General features: G+C 42.0%; 1 non-coding gene across 1 annotated transcript; it reads left to right on the top strand.

Annotated features, from left to right (window-relative positions):
- Positions 1-20,027: 20,027 nt before the first annotated feature.
- LOC114024299 lies at positions 20,028-20,203 on the top strand. The gene has a single exon (XR_003566891.1). It is a non-coding gene; the product is annotated as a small nucleolar RNA SNORA73 family (small nucleolar RNA).

Genomic DNA, 20,203 nt, shown 5'->3' on the forward strand with positions numbered 1-20,203 from the left:
GTTCTGGTGCTGTGAATTAAGGCCACTCATTACAGTGATTTGAAGGAGGGTTCTGTGAGTTCTGGTAGTTTTTAAATAGATTTGATAATTTTCTTCTACCCATTTCAGCTCCATTTCAGCACATGTCTTTTGAAATGAATGTATGTGGTAACTCAGTTATTAGGAAAGGTAAAGGAAATCCACATATAACTATCATTCAAATAAAATTTATTAAAGAGTATTCATCATAGCTGGCTAGAGAAAGGCATGCTGCCTCCTTGATGCCATTCTTTCTGTCTGAGTTAAGATGGGGGGGTAGTAAGCCAGCTTTAAAGATAGATTCCCAGCTTTCTCCTTTTATATAGGAAAAAGGATATTTCTGAACTGTGTTGGAGATGTTCTCTTGCTTTTCAGGGATCCCTGAATGGTAATTGGTGGAGAAGAAAGTACTATTACCTCACCTTCCAGATCTATGCTTTGGGATTTTTGAGCATTGTAATTAGTTGAGAGGGGATGAGAGACATGGAACTGAGATGTAAAAGATCTTATCTATGGGAGTCGTCCAGATACTTTTTAAATTGAGTGTCTTGTCAGTAAAAATTTTTTGGAACATGCACCACCAATATCTATATATTTACTTATTTATAAATTACATAATTGCCAATCTACTAATATTTAGATACATTATAAGGCACAAAATAGAAATTTTAAAGGGACAGGAAAGAGATTAAAAAAAATATTTTATGCTAGAGTCAACAGGGAGCCACTGGACTTTATTGAGTAGGGGAGAGAAAGACCTGAACTTGAGGAAAATTTGACACCTGTGTGGAGAGTGGATTGGGATAGGTAAAGATTTGAGGAAGGGAGACTAATTAAGAGGCTTTTATAATAGTCCAGGACTCAGAGGTGATGAGGCCTTGAACTGTGATGGTGGTAGTGTGATAAGAGAGAAGGGGACAGAGGTAAGAGATATGAAGGTAGAAATGACAAGATTAGGTAAGTGCATGGATTCATGAATGTGGGGTAAGGGAGTGAGTTAAAGGTGACACTAAGGTTGTGAGATTCTGGGTGACTAGAAAGATGCTGGTCCCTTCAATAGTAATAGGGAATCTTGGAAGATGGGTGGGTTTTGGGGGAAAGATAATACAGTGAAATCTGTGATCCAGATCACAGTCCATTCATATTTGTGTGACTCTCTGTATCTCTCCCAAAATAAAAAAAAGGAAGTGAAGCTCTGACTAGTCTTTGCCCCTAAGCATAGAACCCACCCTCAAAGAAGCAACTGCCATAGCCATGAGGTGATATAGGAGTAGGACCAGAATTTTCCCACTAGTGGCTGTGGAACTGTTGTGTGTGCTTGGATAGTGACAACTGGCTTAGAATGGGGGAGATTAGGAATTTGCACATCAGAGGAAAGGAATGAAATGGTGTAGAGGGGATAAGCATAGGTACAGATATTCTAGAGATGTGACCCATGGTAGACCATCAAAGCAGAGTGGCAGTCAGTCTTTCTACCCTGCAATTGATTGGCGCCCATGGGTGATGCCACAGCTCCTCTGGGGATCCTAATCATCCTTTTGGAGACTACTGATCTATGATCCCAGGTACTGTGAACCTGTTTGGACCCATGTCAACCAATCGGTGAAGTTATAATTGAGGAGATAGAGATCTCACTGGGTTTTAGGGGTGAAAACAAAAGGGTGAGAAGCAACAAAAACTATAGGTACACAGCAAACATTATAGGCATGAGTCTTCTCAGGGAATTCTGTCTCTAAAATGCCTAGCTAATGGCAAGAGGATGACCTAACTGGATATCTGAGAAACTCCTGCACAGATAACCATGACCTCATACAAATGACAAAGGTACCAAAGTTTATTCATAATCTGAATTTTTGATATAACTGTTGAACCAGTCTTCAGCCTCTGAAGTAGAGATGTCAAACTCCTGGACTGTAAACTAAGTGGCTGAAAAACAGTGTGGCTGAACCAAATTAAAATGTAATTGGGAAATATTTAACAAAAATAAATTAAAAAAACAGCATAGATAATCTTAGGAATCCATTTTTTTTCCCTTTTTGGTGAAGCAATTGGGGTTAAGTGAGTTGCCCAGGGTCACACAGCTACTAAGTGTCAAGTGTCTGAGGCCAAGGGATACATTTCTACTAGACTGACATCACTGCTCTAAAGAGTGTACAATGAGCAGATTAATGTTTACTAAAAGGCCTTCTGCTCAATATTTTATATATTGGAGAGTCTTGCATTTATGAGATGGATGGGCCAGCAGGTATTTGGCCAGGGCTAGAATAGGCCCTAAGACAAGTTCTCTGAAAGATCATTAATGGCGTAACTAGCTCTTGTTCAAGTCAGTCATGTTTTGTACACTCCTTTCACTGCCCATCCAAGTATATTTTGTTCTGTCAGGTCACCGTTATGAAGTGTAGGCCACCGGTAACCAAGTAACTCCTCTTCTGATCCAGTCTAAGATCAGTCTGCTCATTCTGGAACTAGGTTGATGCTGTGCACTAAACCATTGCTAATATGTCATTTTCTATGTGGAATGATCATCATAAATTAAGATGCCTGAAGTATCACCGAACAGTCAATAAACATTAAGCACCTGTGTGCCAGGTACTGTGCTAAATATATAAATGAGGGAAAAAAAATAATTCCTACCTTTGAAAAGCTTAAAATCTAATGGGAGAAGACTAGATGGAACACAAAAAAGAAGGTGAAAAGGTGTAGGAGGGCTGCTGGCAGAGGATACCTGGCCTGAGGCATGATATTAGTGGAATAGAAACCAAGCAGAGTTGCTGATGTAGAATGAAGGCTTGCTGGAAAGTTCCAAGCCCTCTCTAAAAGAAGGCTTTGGGAGCAGTTTATACCTTCATCCTCTAGCCCTCCATTCAGAGGGGAAAGGCAGCTGAAGGTGCTGAGAAGGTGTTGAGGATCAGTCTCCATTATGATGAGATTATAGGTGATGAGCTTATCCTTGGGGAGTTATGATCTTCATGGAGTGGAAACCAAGCAGAGCAGTTGATGGGAAAGGGAGACACCGAGGAATAGTGTCCACTGATAGACTGCTTTTTTTTTTTTTTTTTTTTTTTTGTAAACAGTATAGGCTGGAATAGAGCACAGATAAAAAGCCCCAGTTGTTAAAAACTGGTCCCTATGATTGAGCCTATGCCTGGATCACACAGTTTAGAAAAAATGCAGTATACTCTTGAAAAAAAAACTCTGAACTCAGGATCAGGAGACAAAGATTCAGATTCCAGCTGTGAAAATTATTAACTATGTTAAGAATAAGACTACCAGAAAAAATACTTTACAGAGCTAGAAAAAAAGCCATAAAATTCATTTGGAGGAATGAAAGATCTACAATATTAAGGAAAATACTGAAAAAAGATAGGAAGTGCTTCTAGAGCTCAAAATGAATTGTAAATCAGAACCATCAAAATCATTTGATGCTAGTTAAAAAAGTAGAAAAGTAGCATAGACTAGACAATGAATCAGAAATAAGGAAACAGTTATCTAGTGTTTGACACCTAAAATTGTAAATTACGTAGGAAAAAACTCCCTATTTCATAAGAACTGGGAAAACTGGAAAGCAGAATTAGACTTGGACCAACATCTTGTACTAAATTCCCACAATTAAAACTGGATATATTACCTGAATATCAAAGTATGCCATTTTCAAAAAAGAAACATCACATACCTTTCACAGTTGGGGTAGAGATATGAATTCTTAACCAAAGAGAGGCAATTATGAAAGATAATTTTGGTAGTATGAAATGAAAAAAACTTTGCACAAAATTGACATCTAATTTAAGAAGAGAAGCAGTCAACTGGGGAAATATCAAACATCTCTGACAAAGATTTGATATACAAGATAGAGAAACAAACATAAGATTAAAAGCTATAGTCCAATAGAGAAGTGGTTGAAAGACATGAACAAGCAGTCATGAAAAAGAGTCATAGGCTATTAACAACTCTGTGAAAGGATATTCCAAATCACTAATATTAAGAGAAATGCAAATCAAAACAACTTTGAAATTTCACCTTACACGATAAAGTAGCAAAGATGACAAAAGATGGGGATAGTTAATGTTGAAGGGGTTGCAGAAAGACAGGCATACTAATGCATTTTTGGTTGGACTTTGAATTGGTACAGTTGGTGTTGAAGGACTAGAGCTCAGGAGAGAGATTAGAGCTGGATTTATAGATGTGTGACTCATCTGCATGGGGATGATAATGGAACCCATAGGAAGTCAATAAGACAGTGTGGCAGAGAGAAAAGAAACCCCAAACTAGAGCTTTTGAGCACACTGACAGTTAAGGACATGGATATTCCAGGAAAGACTAAGTAGCTGTTAGGTTAGAGGAGATCCAAGAGAGAAGTGTTAAGGAAACCTAAGCAAGAGAGTACCCAAAGGAAGAGAGGATGGTTGACAGCATCAGTGCTACAAAAAAGCATGCTTTTTAAAATTTTTTTTTATTTTTTAAGTGTTTTGTTATTAATTTGTTTTGATTTATCAATAATCACTTCCATATGCTTTTGAATTTAAAATTTTTCTCCCCCTTCCTCCCCACCACCCTTCCCAAGATGGCCCACAATCTGATATAGGCTATACATTTACATTCATATTAAACATATTTTCACATTAGTGATGTAAGTAAAAATTAAAACCAATAGGAGGAACCATTAGAAAGAGGAAACAAAATTCAACAGAACAGAAAAAAATAGCAATTTAACTTCCATAGTTCTTTCTTCTTTGTGGATAGCATTTTCCATCACAAGGCCTTTGGAGATGTCTTAGATCCTTGTATTGCTGTGAAGGGTTAAGTTTATCAATATTAGTCATCACACAACATGACTGTTATTGTGCACAACGTTCTCTTGGTTCTGCTCACTTCACTCAGCATCAGACCATACAAGTCTTTCCAGGTTTTTCTGAAGTCAGCCTGCTCATCATTTCTTATAGCACAGTAGTATTCCATTAAAATTATATACCACAATTTGTTCAGCCATTCCCCAACTGATGGGCATCCCCTTAATTTCCTATTCTTTGCCACCACAAAAAGAGCTGCTATGAATATGTTTGTACATGTGGGTCCTTTTCCCATTTGTATGATCTCTTTGGGATATAGCCCTAGAACTGCTATTGCTGGGTCAAAGGGTATGCACGTTTTTATAGCCCTTTGGGCATAGTTCCAAATTGCTCTCCAAAATGATTGGATCAAAAAAAGCATGCTTTTTGTAGCACTTGATAACTGTTGTATCAAGTAGGATGGGGATTGAGAAAAAGTGTTAAATTTTACAATTAAAAGATCAGTAGTAATTTTGAAGCAAATAGTCTCAGTTGAATAATGAAATTGGAAGTGAGTTTGTGAGGATTTAGAAGAGTATGAGAGGAAATGATGCAGAGGTAACTAGTGTAGACAATTCTTTGAAAGATGTTGGCTGAGAAAGGGAGGAGAGTTACAGGACAATAGCTTGCCAGGACAGTAAAGTCTTCGTTGTTCAGTCGTTTGGGGTTTTCTTGGCAAAGATACTGGAGTGGTTTGCCATTTCCTTCTCCAGCTCATTTTGCAGATGGGGAAACTGAGGCAAACAGATTTAAGTGACTTGCTCAGGATCACACAGCTAGTAAATGTCTGAAGCCAGATTTGAATTCAGGAAGATGAGTCTTCCTGACTCCAAGCTGTGCACTCCATCTACTGTGCCACCTAACTTCCTATGGGGCAGTAAAGTTTACTGAGGATTTTTTAAGGAAGGAGGAGCCTGATGGTGTGTTTGTGTCCTGCAGGAAATTAAACCAATAGATTAGAAGAAATTCTAGATGAAAGAAAGTCTGATAGGAAGGGTAGCCTGCTAGAGGGTAAATGCAGAGAGTTTCCTGTGGGGATACTGGAATAAAGCAGGAGACAGTGGGGGATAATGTTAAAGGGTTGTCATGAAGAGAAGGAGGAAAGCAGGAGCTTGGAATTAGGATTAGGGTTAATATTAGGGGAAAGAATGAGGTATGTTTCTCCATTGAAAGGTTGGGGAAGGCATGTTGTGGGTAACTTAAGGAAAGATTTGGAATAACTGCTGTAATGACTAGGATAGAAAATAAGGATGAGTGAAAGGATTTTCTTGCTGCAGTATGTACTGTTGAGATTAGAGAATATAAATTTGGAGTGGAGTCGGTCAGCATGATTGCCTGAATTCCTCCAGCACAATTCAGCAGCATGTGAATAGGAATGAAAGAGGTAGCTGCTGAGAGTAATACAGGATTGAGATTTAGTGAGGCATGAGAAGAAGTAAGACCAGGGATTTGAGACTAGTGGCCAGTGTAGAGTTGAACTGGTTAACTAAAGATTGAGATTAGGAAGGAGGAGAGTGTAGTCAGAGCAGATGAGATGTTCTGGTATTGAGATGTTTGAGAATCAGAGGTCATGATGAGGTTGGAGATTAGCTATAGGAGGAATAAGGCATAGGGAGAGATTGAATGATAGCAGAATTATGATCAGATAAAAGAATTTCAGAGGTCTTGATTGTGGAAGTGGAATACTTATAGGAGTACTGGCAGTACTAAGACTTTCTAATAGCACTTTAAGGTTTGCAAAATGCTTTACATATATTATCTCATTTAATCCTTACAATAGCTCTATGAAGTAGGTGCTATTATCATCACTATTTTACAGATGAAGAAACTGAGGCTGAGAGAGATTGTGATTTGCCCATGATCACAAAGCTAATAAGTCTGATGGAAGTCCAGCTCCCACATTGGCACTCTGTACACTTTGCCATCTTGCTGGCAAGGTCAAGGGTAATGGCCAGATTATACACCAAGTACCTTTTCTAGAAAAGACCTTGCTATCAATCAGTCAACATTTAGTAAACACCTACCATGTGGCAATCACTGTGCTAAGCACTGGTTATAGAAAAAAGAGGCAAAAGACAGTCCCTGCCCTCAAGGAGCTTACAGTCTAATGGAGGAGACAACCAGAAAACAAATATATACAAAGCAAACTAAAGACAGAACAAAAGAGGAAATAATTAACAGAAAAGGCCACTGGATTGGGCAACTGAGATCATTAGTATCTTTAAAAAGAGGAGGATTTTTTTTTGTGTGGAATTATAATGTGAGAAGGCAGATTATAAGGGGTTAAGAAAAAGGAGAGAAAAAGTGGAGGCACCTGTTGTAAACAACCTTTTCGAAGAGTTTAACTACAATGGGCAGAAGAGATATAGGATGAGAGTGGGAATGGAAGGATCAAGGAGGAGAAGGGATGGAATGGGATCACTTGGATAGGTAAAAAGGTCAGCTTTGGTAAGGAGTAAGGCCACTTCATCAAGGCGAAGGAGAAGAAAGTGGCAGAAAGCATCTAAACGACAGGAAATGAGGAAGGTGGTAGAAGAGAAAGTCCATGGTGAATGGCGTAATTTTTTTTTTCTGTAAAACAAAGGTTTTCAGCTAAGAGGGTGACCTGGGACAGAACTGGTAAGTCAAGGGATTCAAGGCCATGGTGCAGGTGAAGAGTAGGATTATGTAAGGGAAGACAGAAGAGGTAAAAAGCAAAAAGATTATGGTTAGATAAGGGGATTTCAGAATTCTTAAGTTCTTGAATAGGGAGGTGGTACATTTGTGGGTGATAGCAATATTGAGGGTGTGACCATATGTGTAGCTGAGGTGGGATGAAGGAGTAGCTCATGGGAAGTGAGTTCGTTAAGAAATTGAATGGTTAGGGTATTGAGGAAGAATTAATATGTATATTGAAGTCCCCTAGTATTAGGGTAAGAGTTGGGGAAGAGATAAAAATTGTATCAAATTGTATCAAATCAAAAGTTGTATCAAACTTCTTGAGTAAGGAAAAGGAGTTACCTGGGGGTCTGTAGACAACCACTACCAAGATTTTGATTGAGTGGTAGGTATGAATAGCACAAACCTCAAAGGAAGAGAAGTTACTGAATGAAGGAGAAAGGTGGAGAGCCTGGAAGTGGCAATGGGAAGCAAAGAGCATTCCAACTCCCTCGCCTCTGTCAGTAGGCTATGGAGAATGAGCAAAGGTGTGGCAAGTACTTGGAAAGGATGGCCAGGTAGGCTGGGTCATTAGAAGCTAGGTTTCAGGAAGAGTTATAGATGGAAGAGAAGATAGGTGGTGTAGTGGATAAGAGTGCCTGGCCTGGAATCAGGAAGACCTGAGTTCAAATCCTGCCTCAGACACTTACAAGAAAGACCCTGGGCAAATCACTTAACCCTGTTTGCCTCAGTTTCCTTATCTGTCAAATAAGGTGAAGAAGGAAATGGCAAACCACTTCAATATCATTGCCAAGAAAACCACAAAGGGGGTCACAAAGAGTACAACATGACTAAAATGACTGAAGTAGATGGAGGGAGTAGAACAGGAAAAAATTTAAGATAAAGAAAAGTTTCTTGCCTATGGAACAGGCATTCCAGAAGGCACAGTGGAAGCGCTGTGGATGGATGGATGGATGGAATTAGAATGAAACCTTGGAGTAGGAGGGTTGAGAGGGTTGGGAATGAGGAATTGGTGGTAGGGGCTGTGGAATGGGTCTATAGGAGTTCAGTCACCGGGATGTCAAGGGTGTGACCAGGTGTGAGAAGGTCCATCACTCAGTGGAAGGTACCAGTCTTCCACACTTGAAGGAGAGGTGCAGGAGGAGACCCGGAGGGCTGAAGCGGAAGAGAGAGAGTCACTCTTCTTTGCCCTGGACATTCTCTGCTCCCCATTAGGGAGGTGGGGCAGAAGATGGAAGCGGCTGCTTTGGGGGAGAGGCAAGATGCCCAGCCTGGCCCTGAGCAGTCCTTCCTCAGGAGACACACTGTTCCCTGAAGAAGAAAGGAGACTTAGGGTGCTAGCACATCCACCTTATAGGGAGACGATACCTAAGCTTTGTTCCAGGGGTTTCCCCATTGTTTCACTTTGCAGTGTGAGCAGCAAGCCAGAGAAAAGGAAACCTGCACCCCTTCTTTGGGGCTGGACCTCCCCCACAATGAGTCCTGAGCCAGGGTCCCTTATGTGGAGAGGGGAGGAGAATGTGTCACCCCAACAACAACCCTGATACTACAGGTTTCCTGATCCCTATTTTACAGATAAGGACGCTGAGGCTGGGAGAAAGTGACTTGATCTGGGTCACATCCCTAAACGATAAAGTCCTGCACCAGTGAAAAGAAAACAGGAACCACTGAGATGAAAAAACCCTCCCAAATTCCTAGACAGAACCAGGTAAGAAAAGGACGCCGAATGGATGTTTCCCGCCTCCCTTTTATTTCCGGTTCTGCCCTGGGATTCCCGGGTGAGGTAACTCTGGTTCTGTGTCCTGTACAGGAAGCCCCGCCCACTCCCAAAGGGTCGGCGCCAGCCTCGGCACCTCCGCCCCGACGTGGCTCTCACTCTAGGTAGAGGCGACGTCATACCTTCTTTCCGGAGGGAACGCTGATAGCTGTCGCGGGCGCTGTCGGGAAGGGCCCCTCTCTACCCCGCCCTCCCGGAACCTGGCAGCCTGTACGCGGGCTTTGCGCCACCTGCTGGAGCGCCGGGTAAGTGGGCAAGGGCTCCCTAGCGCCCATGCATGCGCTATCCTCTCGCGACCCACTGCCCATCCCCTCCATCCCCTCTATCCCTTTCCATCCCCACGTGGGGAGGGCGCCCTCAGAGAGGCTCACGTCTGAAAGACCACACATTTAGGATCGTGGGATACAGAACTAAAGGGGGGACATCCTAAATATCACCCACGTCAACCCTTCAAGACAAATCAAGTCAAGAAGCATTTATCAAGTACTTGCTGTATGCTGGGTACCGTGCAAAGACTGGGGTTACAAAAAAAAAAAAGTAAAAGACAGTGCCTGCCCTCAAGGAGCTCACAGTCTGAGGGAGGAGACAGCATGCAAACAAATGTGTACAGGATAAAGTGGGAGTCGTCTTAAAATAATTATATGAAGTTAGCCTAGTGGATGGAGTCAGGACAGGAGTTCGAATTCCTCCTGACACTCGGTGTAAAGCACCAGCAGCTTCCTCATCTGTAAAATGGGGATGGTAACACCTATCGGGGCTACCTCGCAGGCTGGTTGTGAGGTTCCAAGGAGCTAATCGTTATAGTGTAAGCTCTTTGGGGGCAGGGACTATTTATTTTCCTTTCTTTGTATCCCTAGGGTCTAGCACAATGCCCGGCACATAGGAGGCACTTAATAAATGCTTGTTGACGTGTATGTAAGGAGCTTTGTCAAACTGAAAGCCCTATGTAAGTGTCAGCTATAATAATATTTACATTGTGCTTTAAGGTTTGCAAAGCTCTATACAAATATGTCATTTGATCCTTAAGAGAGAGAGAGATTATGTGACTTGCCCAAGGTAGTTGGAGTCTATGGCAAGATTTAGCTAAATTCTTATTATGATGACTTTAGCTTATCTGATAAGAAAACCAGTAATTCACAGGTGTGACAGTATTCACAAGTAAAGCATAGCATGCACGTTGATACACAGATGTATCTCTATCTCTAAAGTCCTTTCCCCCAGAAAATTCTATGTATAATCTTGGAAGATACACTGTATCCTTTATGCTGCAGAGGCTGTATCTTTCCCAACGTCGAAGCAGCATGGTATAGTACAAATGCACTGGATTTGAGTTCTGAGCACCAGAGTGTGAGCCCTGTTTCACTCCTTTGACCTCAGGCAAGTCCTGTCCCTTTCTGGGCTTCACTTTCCTTCTCTGTAAAATAAGCGCATTATAAATCCATGAGCCTGTGAGCTCATTGCCTTAGCTCCAGGATGTGACATCTGAGACTATTCCTACATAGGAAAAATAAATTATATTATTAGAGAGGCTGTCATGAGTAAAAGGAGACAGAGTGAGGAGAGACAGTTGTTCTGGGCAGTCCTGTGGGGTAAGAGATGCATGTAATGATTCTACTTCTCTGTCCTAAATTATCCCCAGAAGAAAACTTTCTGTGGAATACAGAAGTGTTGATCAGGAAACACCAAAGTGTAATTAATGTGGGTATCCATAAGAACACCCTCCTAAGTTGACCATAGCTTTCTCCTAAATGCGTTCTGAATTCCTACTCATCCTTTAAGGTCCAACCCAAATACCACCTTTTCTAGGAGATCTTCCTTTATCCCCCTCTGTTTTGATTGTCGCTTGTGGAATTCCCATTGGCACTTTATTTTATCCCCTCTCTAATGCATTTATTCTATAGTGCTGTACACTTTAATGATCAATTATTGAGTTTTATTCCCCTACTGGACTGTAAGTTTCATGAGAGAAAGGATTAACACTGATTTAATTTTTGTATCTCTCTCTACACCCAGCACAGTGTTCTCACAGTAGGGTCTAACACATGGACTGGAATAACTCCAGTCTGGACTTGAAGCATCTTCCTTTCTCTTTCCTGAAGATTCCCTGGGTACTAAAACCACCTAATATAAGGTATTGTTGTCTTCAAGACCTTCATCAATTTTCAGAGATGGTTTTTTAAAATATCTTTAAAACCACATTGAATTAATAGAAATTTCCATAATCCACTGGGGTTTGTAGACTTAAAATACAAGTAGGATTACTATATTGTTGCCATGCTCCAGAACCTTGTAAAGTGGAATATGAATTTCTTTGTCTTCAGTTTCCTTTTCTGTTAAACTGAGGTGATTGGACTAGGTCTCTAAAATCCATTCCAATTCTAAGCCCTGTAATCCTATGAAAAGTCTCATTTTCTACCATTTATTTCATTTCAGTACATTAAATGCCCACTGTTAGATGCTGAGAAGAGGTATAAAGTTTAAATAAGATAGCATCCCAAACAACTTTGAAAGACTTAGGAACTCTAATCAACACAATAACCAACCACAGTACCAGTGGACTCATAATGAGACGTGCACCCCACCTCCAGATAGAGAAGGAATGGACTCAGAGGGCAAACTGAGGCTTATGTTTATTCTGTTTAGATCTTGTCTGTACATAGTTATTTTCATGTCATCTCTCCCATTAGATTGTGAGCTACTTGAGAGCAGGGGCTGCTTTTTACCTTTCTTTGTATCCCCAGCACTTGGCACAGTGCCTGGAACATTGTAGGAGCTTAATAAATGCTCCTTGACTTAAAATTTTTAGATAGAAGAAAATTATTGTTAACAGAACGTCTGGTTGATGGAGCATCAAGTAAATTAGCCTAAGTGAATAGAAGTAGTGCTATAAGTGTTTCAATTCAGTAAGCCCCTTCTATGTGTCAGGCCCTGTGCTAGGTGACAGGAATACACAGATAAAATATGTAGTCTTTGTCCTCAAGAAGTTTACCTTCTAGGCATGTATATTTTGAGGGACCTGTGTCTTTGGGGGTATCATTTTTTCTGAATGATTATTATGGCCTTTTTCTTCCTTGAACTATGCTTCAAGCACCTAGTCCTGTGAATGTTGTACTGTGACCTGTCTCCTTGGTTACAAGCCTAAACGCCCTCAGTGGACATGACCACTTTGCCACACTAACAATGACCAATCTCTCATTAGGTGACTGATCAATCCGGTGGAGAAACCACAAGGAGAAGATGCAGCAACCATGAAATCAGACTGTTTAATCTGGAGGAACAGACTACAGCTGAAGGGAGTTTCACTACTGAATTGAGAACCATGACAGCCACAGGAAGGGAAGTGATATGCTCTTTCTTGATCTTCTGGGATCCACTGGGCAGGAAGGGAGTGTAGACCTGCAGGGTGGGGCTTACCCCATGCTTGGCTTTTTCTCTTTCCTCAAGTCCCCATATGTTTATCCTTCCCCTCGAAAGAGCAAGTGCAAGAGACCAGACAGGTTCCAGGTAAGTTGTGGATCCTTTTTCTTTTCTGAAATTGCTCCTGATGCCCGAGTGTAGCTGTAACTCCTTCTCCCTATCTTGGGTTTTCAGTCCAGTAATTTCTCTTTGAGAGGGACCTAAGCCTCAGTTCCCTCCTCAGGAGCCCAAATCTTCCTACTGGATATGGGACTCATAAGGTATTTCATCACCCTCTTCGTTTGTTACCCAGCTCTCATATTCATTGAGAACTGTACCTTCTCCCTTCACCTCTAGTGAAGTCAGAATGGTGGATTGTCCCTTGAGCAACAGGAAGGTTATTTCAAGATTCGGTGATGTTTGAGGATGTAACCATGAACTTCACCCAGAATAGATGGGAGGATCTGGGCCCATTTTTTTTTTTTTTTTAGTGAGGCAGTTGGGGTTAAGTGACTTGCCCAGGGTCACACAGCCAGTACGTGTCAAGTGTTTGGTCTGAGGCCGGATTTGAACTCAGGTCCTCCTGACTTCAGGGCCGGTGCTCTATCCACTGAGCCACCTAGCGGCCCTGATCTGGGCCCATTTCAGAGGGCCTCGTACGTGGCGATGATGCTGGCGCTTTATAGGCATGTGTTCTCCTTAGGTAAAGCTCCTCCTCTATCACTCAGACGTTGCCCTTGGACGTTTCCTGGCTTTGCTCTTCTTTGTAGCTTTGGGGTTCCTGATAACCTTCAGTTTAGATTTCCAGGTCTCTTGTCGCTTCCCAGTCCTGAACTCTCAAACGTGGTTCTTTCTACATGCTTGTGTGAATCGTCCTGGCCTTTGAGGGACTCTTCTGAAGGAAGATAATAACTGAAGGATGGGTAATGTAAAGGCCCAGAGAGGCTCCAGATATGTTGTATAACTGCAAATGAGCAGAGAAGAGTTTTATCTCCCCAAGCATTTTAATTTTTGATACCTTGTACTTCACAAGATATCTTGGGGTTTGGGGGCTAGATTTCCCCCCCTCATTTATTTGTTTTATCATTATTTTCTCAAAAAACCAGAACAAGTAATTCTTTGTCTCATGTGCTTTTCATTTATGATTTCTTAAAATGTAGCTCTGAAAAAAAACTGGCTTTGAAAAAGCCCATTGTGATTCCATTGGAGCTTCCTTTTTTATATTTGATTTATTTATTTTTAGTTTTCAACATTCACTTCCATAAGATTTTGAGTTTTAAATTTTCTCCCTCTCCCACTCCTCTCCCCACATCCAAGACAGTATGCAATCTGATATAGGATCTACATATACATTCGTATTCATATACATATATTATTTTCCCATTAGTCATGATGTAAAGAACAATGAAAACTAATGGGAGGAACCACAAGAATGAAGCAATAAAACAAAACAACAAAGGAAACGGAGAGCAAATAGTATGCTTCCATCTGCATTCAGACTCCATCATTCTTTCTCTGGATGTAGATAGCATTTTCCATCATGAGTCTTTTGGAGTTGTCTTAGATCCTTGCATTTCTGAGAAGAGCTAAGTCTATCAAAGTCAGTCATCGCACAATGTGGTTGTTACTGTGTACAATGTTCTCTTGGTTCTGCTCATTTCACTCTGCATCAGTTCATGTAAGTCTTTCCAGGTTTTTTTGAAGTTTGCCTGTTCATCATTTTTTATAGCACAATAGTATTCCATTACATTCATATACCACAACTTGCTCAGCCATTCCCCAATTGATGGGCATCCCCTCCATTTCCAATTCTTTGCCACCACAAAGAGAACTGCTATAAATATTTTTGTACCTGTGGGTCCTTTTCCCATTTTTATGATCTCTTTGGGATACAGACCTAGAAGTAGTATTGCTGGGACAAAAGGTTTGCACAATATGCCCTTTGGGCATAGTTCCAAATTGCTCTCCAAAATGGTTGGATCAGTTCACAACTCCACCAACAATGCATTAGTGTTCCAATTTTCCCATTTCTTCTCCAACATTTTTCATTGTCCTGTTTTGTCATGTTAGCCAATCTGCTAGGTGTGATGTGGTACCTCAGACTCATTTTGATTTGCATTTCTCTAATCAATAGTGATTTAGAACATTTTATTTAGGGGATTTTTTATATCACTATATATAGCTTTAGTTTCTTCCTCTGAAAACTGCCTGTTCATATTCTTTGACCATTTATCAATTGGGGAATCCAATGGAACTCCTTGACTATGACTTTAAACCCAAATCACTCTGGCTTTCACTGATTGGTCAGTAATAGTTACCAGCCCAAGCTTTTCTTCCTCATTGTTTGGGTTTTGATGATTCAGAGTGAGTATAAATAGCAATTGTTTTCTGTTCTGGCCTTCTCCCAGACTGATTCTTTTGTGATGGCAAACTAGGTCATCTTTTCTCTCAGTTGCCTCAGACAAATTGAGACATGGGAAAGACCTTAACTTAAAAAGGCTGTCTCCCACTGCATCCTGGGCCATGGCCAGTCACCTTGATATATGTTTTGCCACTGGACTCCAATGACTTTGCCCAGCCTTGCCTCACTTAAATCCAATTCACTTGAAAGTCAAGACATCATTGGTCTTCTTCAAAAATGAACGACAAACAACAATAGCCAACGAAGGCCTGGATTCAGTGTCTCTGACACTTACTGGCCCTTCTGCTCCCTCTCCTGCCTCCTTCCATCCTCCTCCCACGCTACTCCCCTTTTTGAGAGGATTGTCCTCCACTCCTTCCATGGGATCTCCCCTTTTTGCTGTAATCCATAAATACCCAAGGCTCAGTCAGTAGGGCTGGCTCCTTGGTATGCCTTTCTCTTGTAATAAATCAAGTTACTACCCATGTCTTGTGGAGTCACGACATTTGGTTAACAATCCCTTTTGCTTTGCTCATAATTCAAAGCCCTAGATAAATAACTTTTTAAAATGAACTGAAGAGAGTACAAAGCTCTAATATAAATCAGCCAGTCAGCTTAAGAACCTATTACCTACATTCCATTAGAAAGTAACCTCCTTGAAGGCAGAAACTATAGTTTTACTTTTCTTTTGGTCCCTAGAGTTTAGCACAGCTCTGGCACATACATAGTACTAAGTGCTTAATAAATGATAGTTGACAGACACTGTGCTAGGTGCTAGGCGTACAAATATAAAATATAAAGAATGAAACAATCTCTGCTCTCAGGTAGCTTCCATTCTATGGAGGAGATACAGGTGTGTGCATGTACACACACACACATGCACACACACAGAGAATAAAATACACATGGTATAAATATAAGGAGAATAAATACAAAACAAATAAAACATAATTTTAAAGATCAGACAATAGCAGAGGGATCAAGAAAGGCTTCATGCAAAAGATAAGACTTGAGCTGTATCTTCAAAGAAGAGAGGGATTCTGTGAGGCAGAAATAAGGAGGAAGTACATTTTAAGCATGGAAATGACCAAGGCAAAAGCAAAGAGAAGATAGACAGGGTGCTCTGTGTGAGGAAGAGAGAGAAACTGGACAGGATTTGGGGTGGTGGAAGTAATGTACAATGAAATTAGAGGTACAGTTTGAGGCCAAGTTATGAAAGACATTAAAAGTTAACAGGAATTTATATTTTATCCTAGAGGGAACAGGAAGCCATTGGAGTTGCATGACTGTGGTGGCGGTGGCAGCTGAGTAGAGAACACACGGTTGGATCTATGCATTTAAAAAATCACTTTGCCACTGCTGATGGAGTGAGGAGACACTGAGTAGAGAGAAAATATGAGAGGTTCTGTAGAGACAGAAACAGCAAGAGTTGGCAACTGACTGGATATGCAGGGCCAAGGTGAGAAGGGTTCTAATGGGTGCGCTCTTGCTTCATCTTGCCCAGAACCAGGTCTCCAAAACATTTCCAGGCCATCTTTACACCTTAACTGCCCCTCCACACCTCTTTTTGTGTTGTCTTCTCCAGTTAGAATCTAAGTTCCTTGAGGGAAGGAAGTACCTTATTTGCTTGTATTTGTATCCCTATCTATATGTAGCAAATCCTCTATTTATAACCAAGGTGGCTTTTGGAGGAAAGATAATGAGTTCTTTTTTGGACATATGCAGCTGGAAATTCCAATAGAAAATTGGTGATGTCAGGTGACAGAAAGGGTGGATATACAAATCTGTGATTCATCTGCATAGAGATGATAATTAAGCCCATAAGAGCTGATGAGGTTATCATACTAGCAGAACTAATAGATCCATTCAAGTGGGCATTAAGTTCCACTTTGGGTAATTCCAAGTAAAAATTATTCTTCTGTGGCTGCTGCTGCACTTCCATTGCCATCATGATTCTAATGGAAAAAAGATCTTTCTTCAAGCAAAAGAGATATGTCCGCAGATCCCAAACACTGCTACTCTTGTTGTGAACCACAAAGTATAATGCTATTCAGCATGTTCTATAGTCTGGGACCTCTCTTGCATAGGCTTGCTTCCATAAATTCTTCTACTCTCAAAAACTTCACATCTTTACAAATATAACGAGGAGAAATCGCTTTTTCCTCTTACTCCGAAAGATACAAGAAAAAGGTTTATGCCACATGGCCAGCATCAGCTGCCAAGCAGACGTTATGATGAGGTTATCAAAAGAGAGAATGTAGAGAGAAAAGAGACAGCCACTCCAGCAAAACCTTGGTCAACTCTCAAAAGTTGGGGAAGAGGATATGAAGAGAGCTGTGATTATGGTTAGGGATTAAAGACAGAAATTGGGGATAATTGGCTCCTATTCCACCACAGTAATTGATTAATAATAGAGGGAAAGGAAGAGAAACAGGTGGTGGGATATTGTTAGGCTTAGACATAGCAGTAGGTGACAGATGAATAGAAAAGCTATTAGCCAATCTATCTGAAATAAGAATAATATATAAATATAAGTTCATCCCTATTCAGTGCCCTAGGTCTAGCAAGTAGGCTTCATGACCAATATTTAACCCTGTTCTATGAGTCCTTATATATGGCTAGATACCAGATGTGCTAAGTGCCTAATCACATGCTTTGTCCTCGGTTTTGCTTCCTGGGATGAGCTGGCCACTCTCCCAGTGACCAAACATCCTGAGATAACGAAGATGTGTTTCCTATGGGACAATGCCTCATAATTGGCACAGTGCCTTCTTTGTTTGAAGGAGAACTTAAAGCTGGGCTCTTTCATTCAGACTTTGGAGTCTCACCCGTAGAGTGGATGCTCTGCCCGGGTATTTCCCAATTGGGACTCTGGAGGCTGAACCCCAAGGGACTCCCCAGCGGCATGATCCAGATGTTGGTGCTCTACCTGATTTGGTGATGTATGTATATAAACTTTTATCTACACTTATAAGCAATAAAATATAATCTTTATTCTATAATCCTTATTTGTTGTGTGAGTGTGCATTATTACAAGTGCTATCTGAACCCAAAGTAAATTCAGGCAGGCACATTGCATTAGCAATATACTATCACTGTCAACAAGCATTCATTACACACTTAATATGAACTAGGAATTGTGCTAAATGCTAGAGATTAAAAAACAACAAAAAACAAAAATAGTCCCTAGTTCTTAAGGAGCTCACTTTCTGATGGGAGAGTGGTCCTGATCTGACAACATGTAAGTAAGTACCCAAGATGGAGTAGATGGAAGGTAATGGGGGAGGGGGGTTTGAAAGGGTAGAGTGCTAGGACTAAGTCACTTCTGCCTGCTCCTCCTGTGTCTCTAAAGGGGAGACATGGCAGCATTCAGTCCTCTGGTCCAGAAGGGACCATGGACAAGGCTCCAGGGTCTGTGTGACCCAGACTTGCTTCTCCTTCAGTCTGACTGGTCAGTGGATGCAGCTCCTCCCCGTGGGTGAAGCGCTGAAGTTGGGGGTCAGGGGGTCCTGGGTCTGAACATCTTTGCCCCAATGCTCACTCCCTGTGTGTCTCAGAGTCAAGAACTTGTTCTCTCTTCTTCCTCTGTAAATAAGAAGGGCATCTTTGTCCTGCGCCAAAGCTTAAGACTACTCTGAATGGGCTCCTTGAGGACAGCTGTTCTCATTTTTCTCTTCACATTCCCAGAGATCAGCACAGTGATTGGCATACAGTAGGCACTTAATAAACGCTTACTGAATTGAACTGAATGTCAGTGCTCTGGTACAGACTGATACCAGACTAAAGGAACGTATAACTTTGTTTCCCTCAATTCACCTGTCTATCAACAGGGAACACACTCCCGACGCTCGCTTGGACCACTCTAGCTCTCAGACAAGTGGGCACAGTAAAATCTCTCAACACCCACACACCCATAACCCGGACCTCAAGAACCGCCTTCGAAGCCAATGAGGTCCGAAGATGTGCACCTGCGCAGAAGCCGCCTCTCCCCGCGGCCAAGATGTGCAGTTGCGCAGAAGCCTCCCCTCCCCTCCCCCAAGATGTGCACCTGCGCGGAAGCCTCCTCTCCCACCACCAAGACGTGCACCTGCGCAGAAGAAAGTCTTTCCCGAAGCCCCTTCCCTTCCTCCCTTTCTCCCCACCCCGTGTAAATATAAATGTTTAGATTAGTAGTCCTCTTCTCCCCACAGTTAGCCTAGCCTTAGAGCTATATTTTAGCTAAGGCTGAATAACCGCGTTGGCTTCATTCCCTCGATTCCCGGCATGCCCTGCTTTTTCCTCCTTCCTGGCAAACGTGGTTTAAGGTAACACCTGGCCCAGCCCATGCCAGACCTGGACCATCCTGAGGGGCCTCCTCCGGCCTCCGCGCACCCAGGCTGCCACCAGAGGGCGCCAACGCCCTTCGGTAACCAGACCCTGTAGCAGTCTGTGACTAAAATGTAACAAGCCTGTATTAAGCACTCACAGTGTGCAGGACTCTGCAGAGTCGGGGGTGCAGGGCGGAGGGAAGGGCAGGGAGTGGGGTACAGTGGCTAGGGGGAAACTTACTGCCCTGCAGGGGCTTACTTCACTTTTAAAAACTAGGCATACGTGGAAGGTTTAGAGCTGGAGGGGGAAGAGAAGGCAGGGGAAAAGGAACAAGCATTTATTAAGCCCTTGCGGTGCACTTTAGGAGTGCGTCCAGTTCTGGGATTCTTAACGTGGAATCTGAGAACTTGGTTTTTTTCAGGCATGAGGAAGCAACCTGTGCAAAGGAGCAGGGTGATGGAATGAACAGTGGAGTGGAGATGTGAAAAAGGAGGGATTTGGAGCTGGTTTGGGAAAGGCTTTAAAGTGAAGTTGGGGGATTTGATCTTAGAGGTAGTGTAGAAACCAGAGGGTCTTCCCGACGCCAGGCCAGCACTCAGGCCAGTCCACCCTGTCCGTACCTTTCGTCAGATCACGGTATCACTCAAGTAGATGCTCGGGTAGTTGACTCTGCCGGTTCTGTCTGAGTGGTCCGAGGGAGCACAGGGCTCTGCCCTGTGATGGACAGTCCCATTCCATAATGCTGGAGAGCAAACCAGACTTTCTGTCTGCATCTGTTCATTCTAAACCTCTAGGAGACAAGCCATACAGGAAACAATA

The sequence above is a fragment of the Vombatus ursinus genome, unplaced genomic scaffold (assembly GCF_900497805.2).
Source record: "Vombatus ursinus unplaced genomic scaffold, bare-nosed wombat genome assembly UNPS02014820.1, whole genome shotgun sequence".
NCBI lineage: Eukaryota > Metazoa > Chordata > Mammalia > Diprotodontia > Vombatidae > Vombatus > Vombatus ursinus.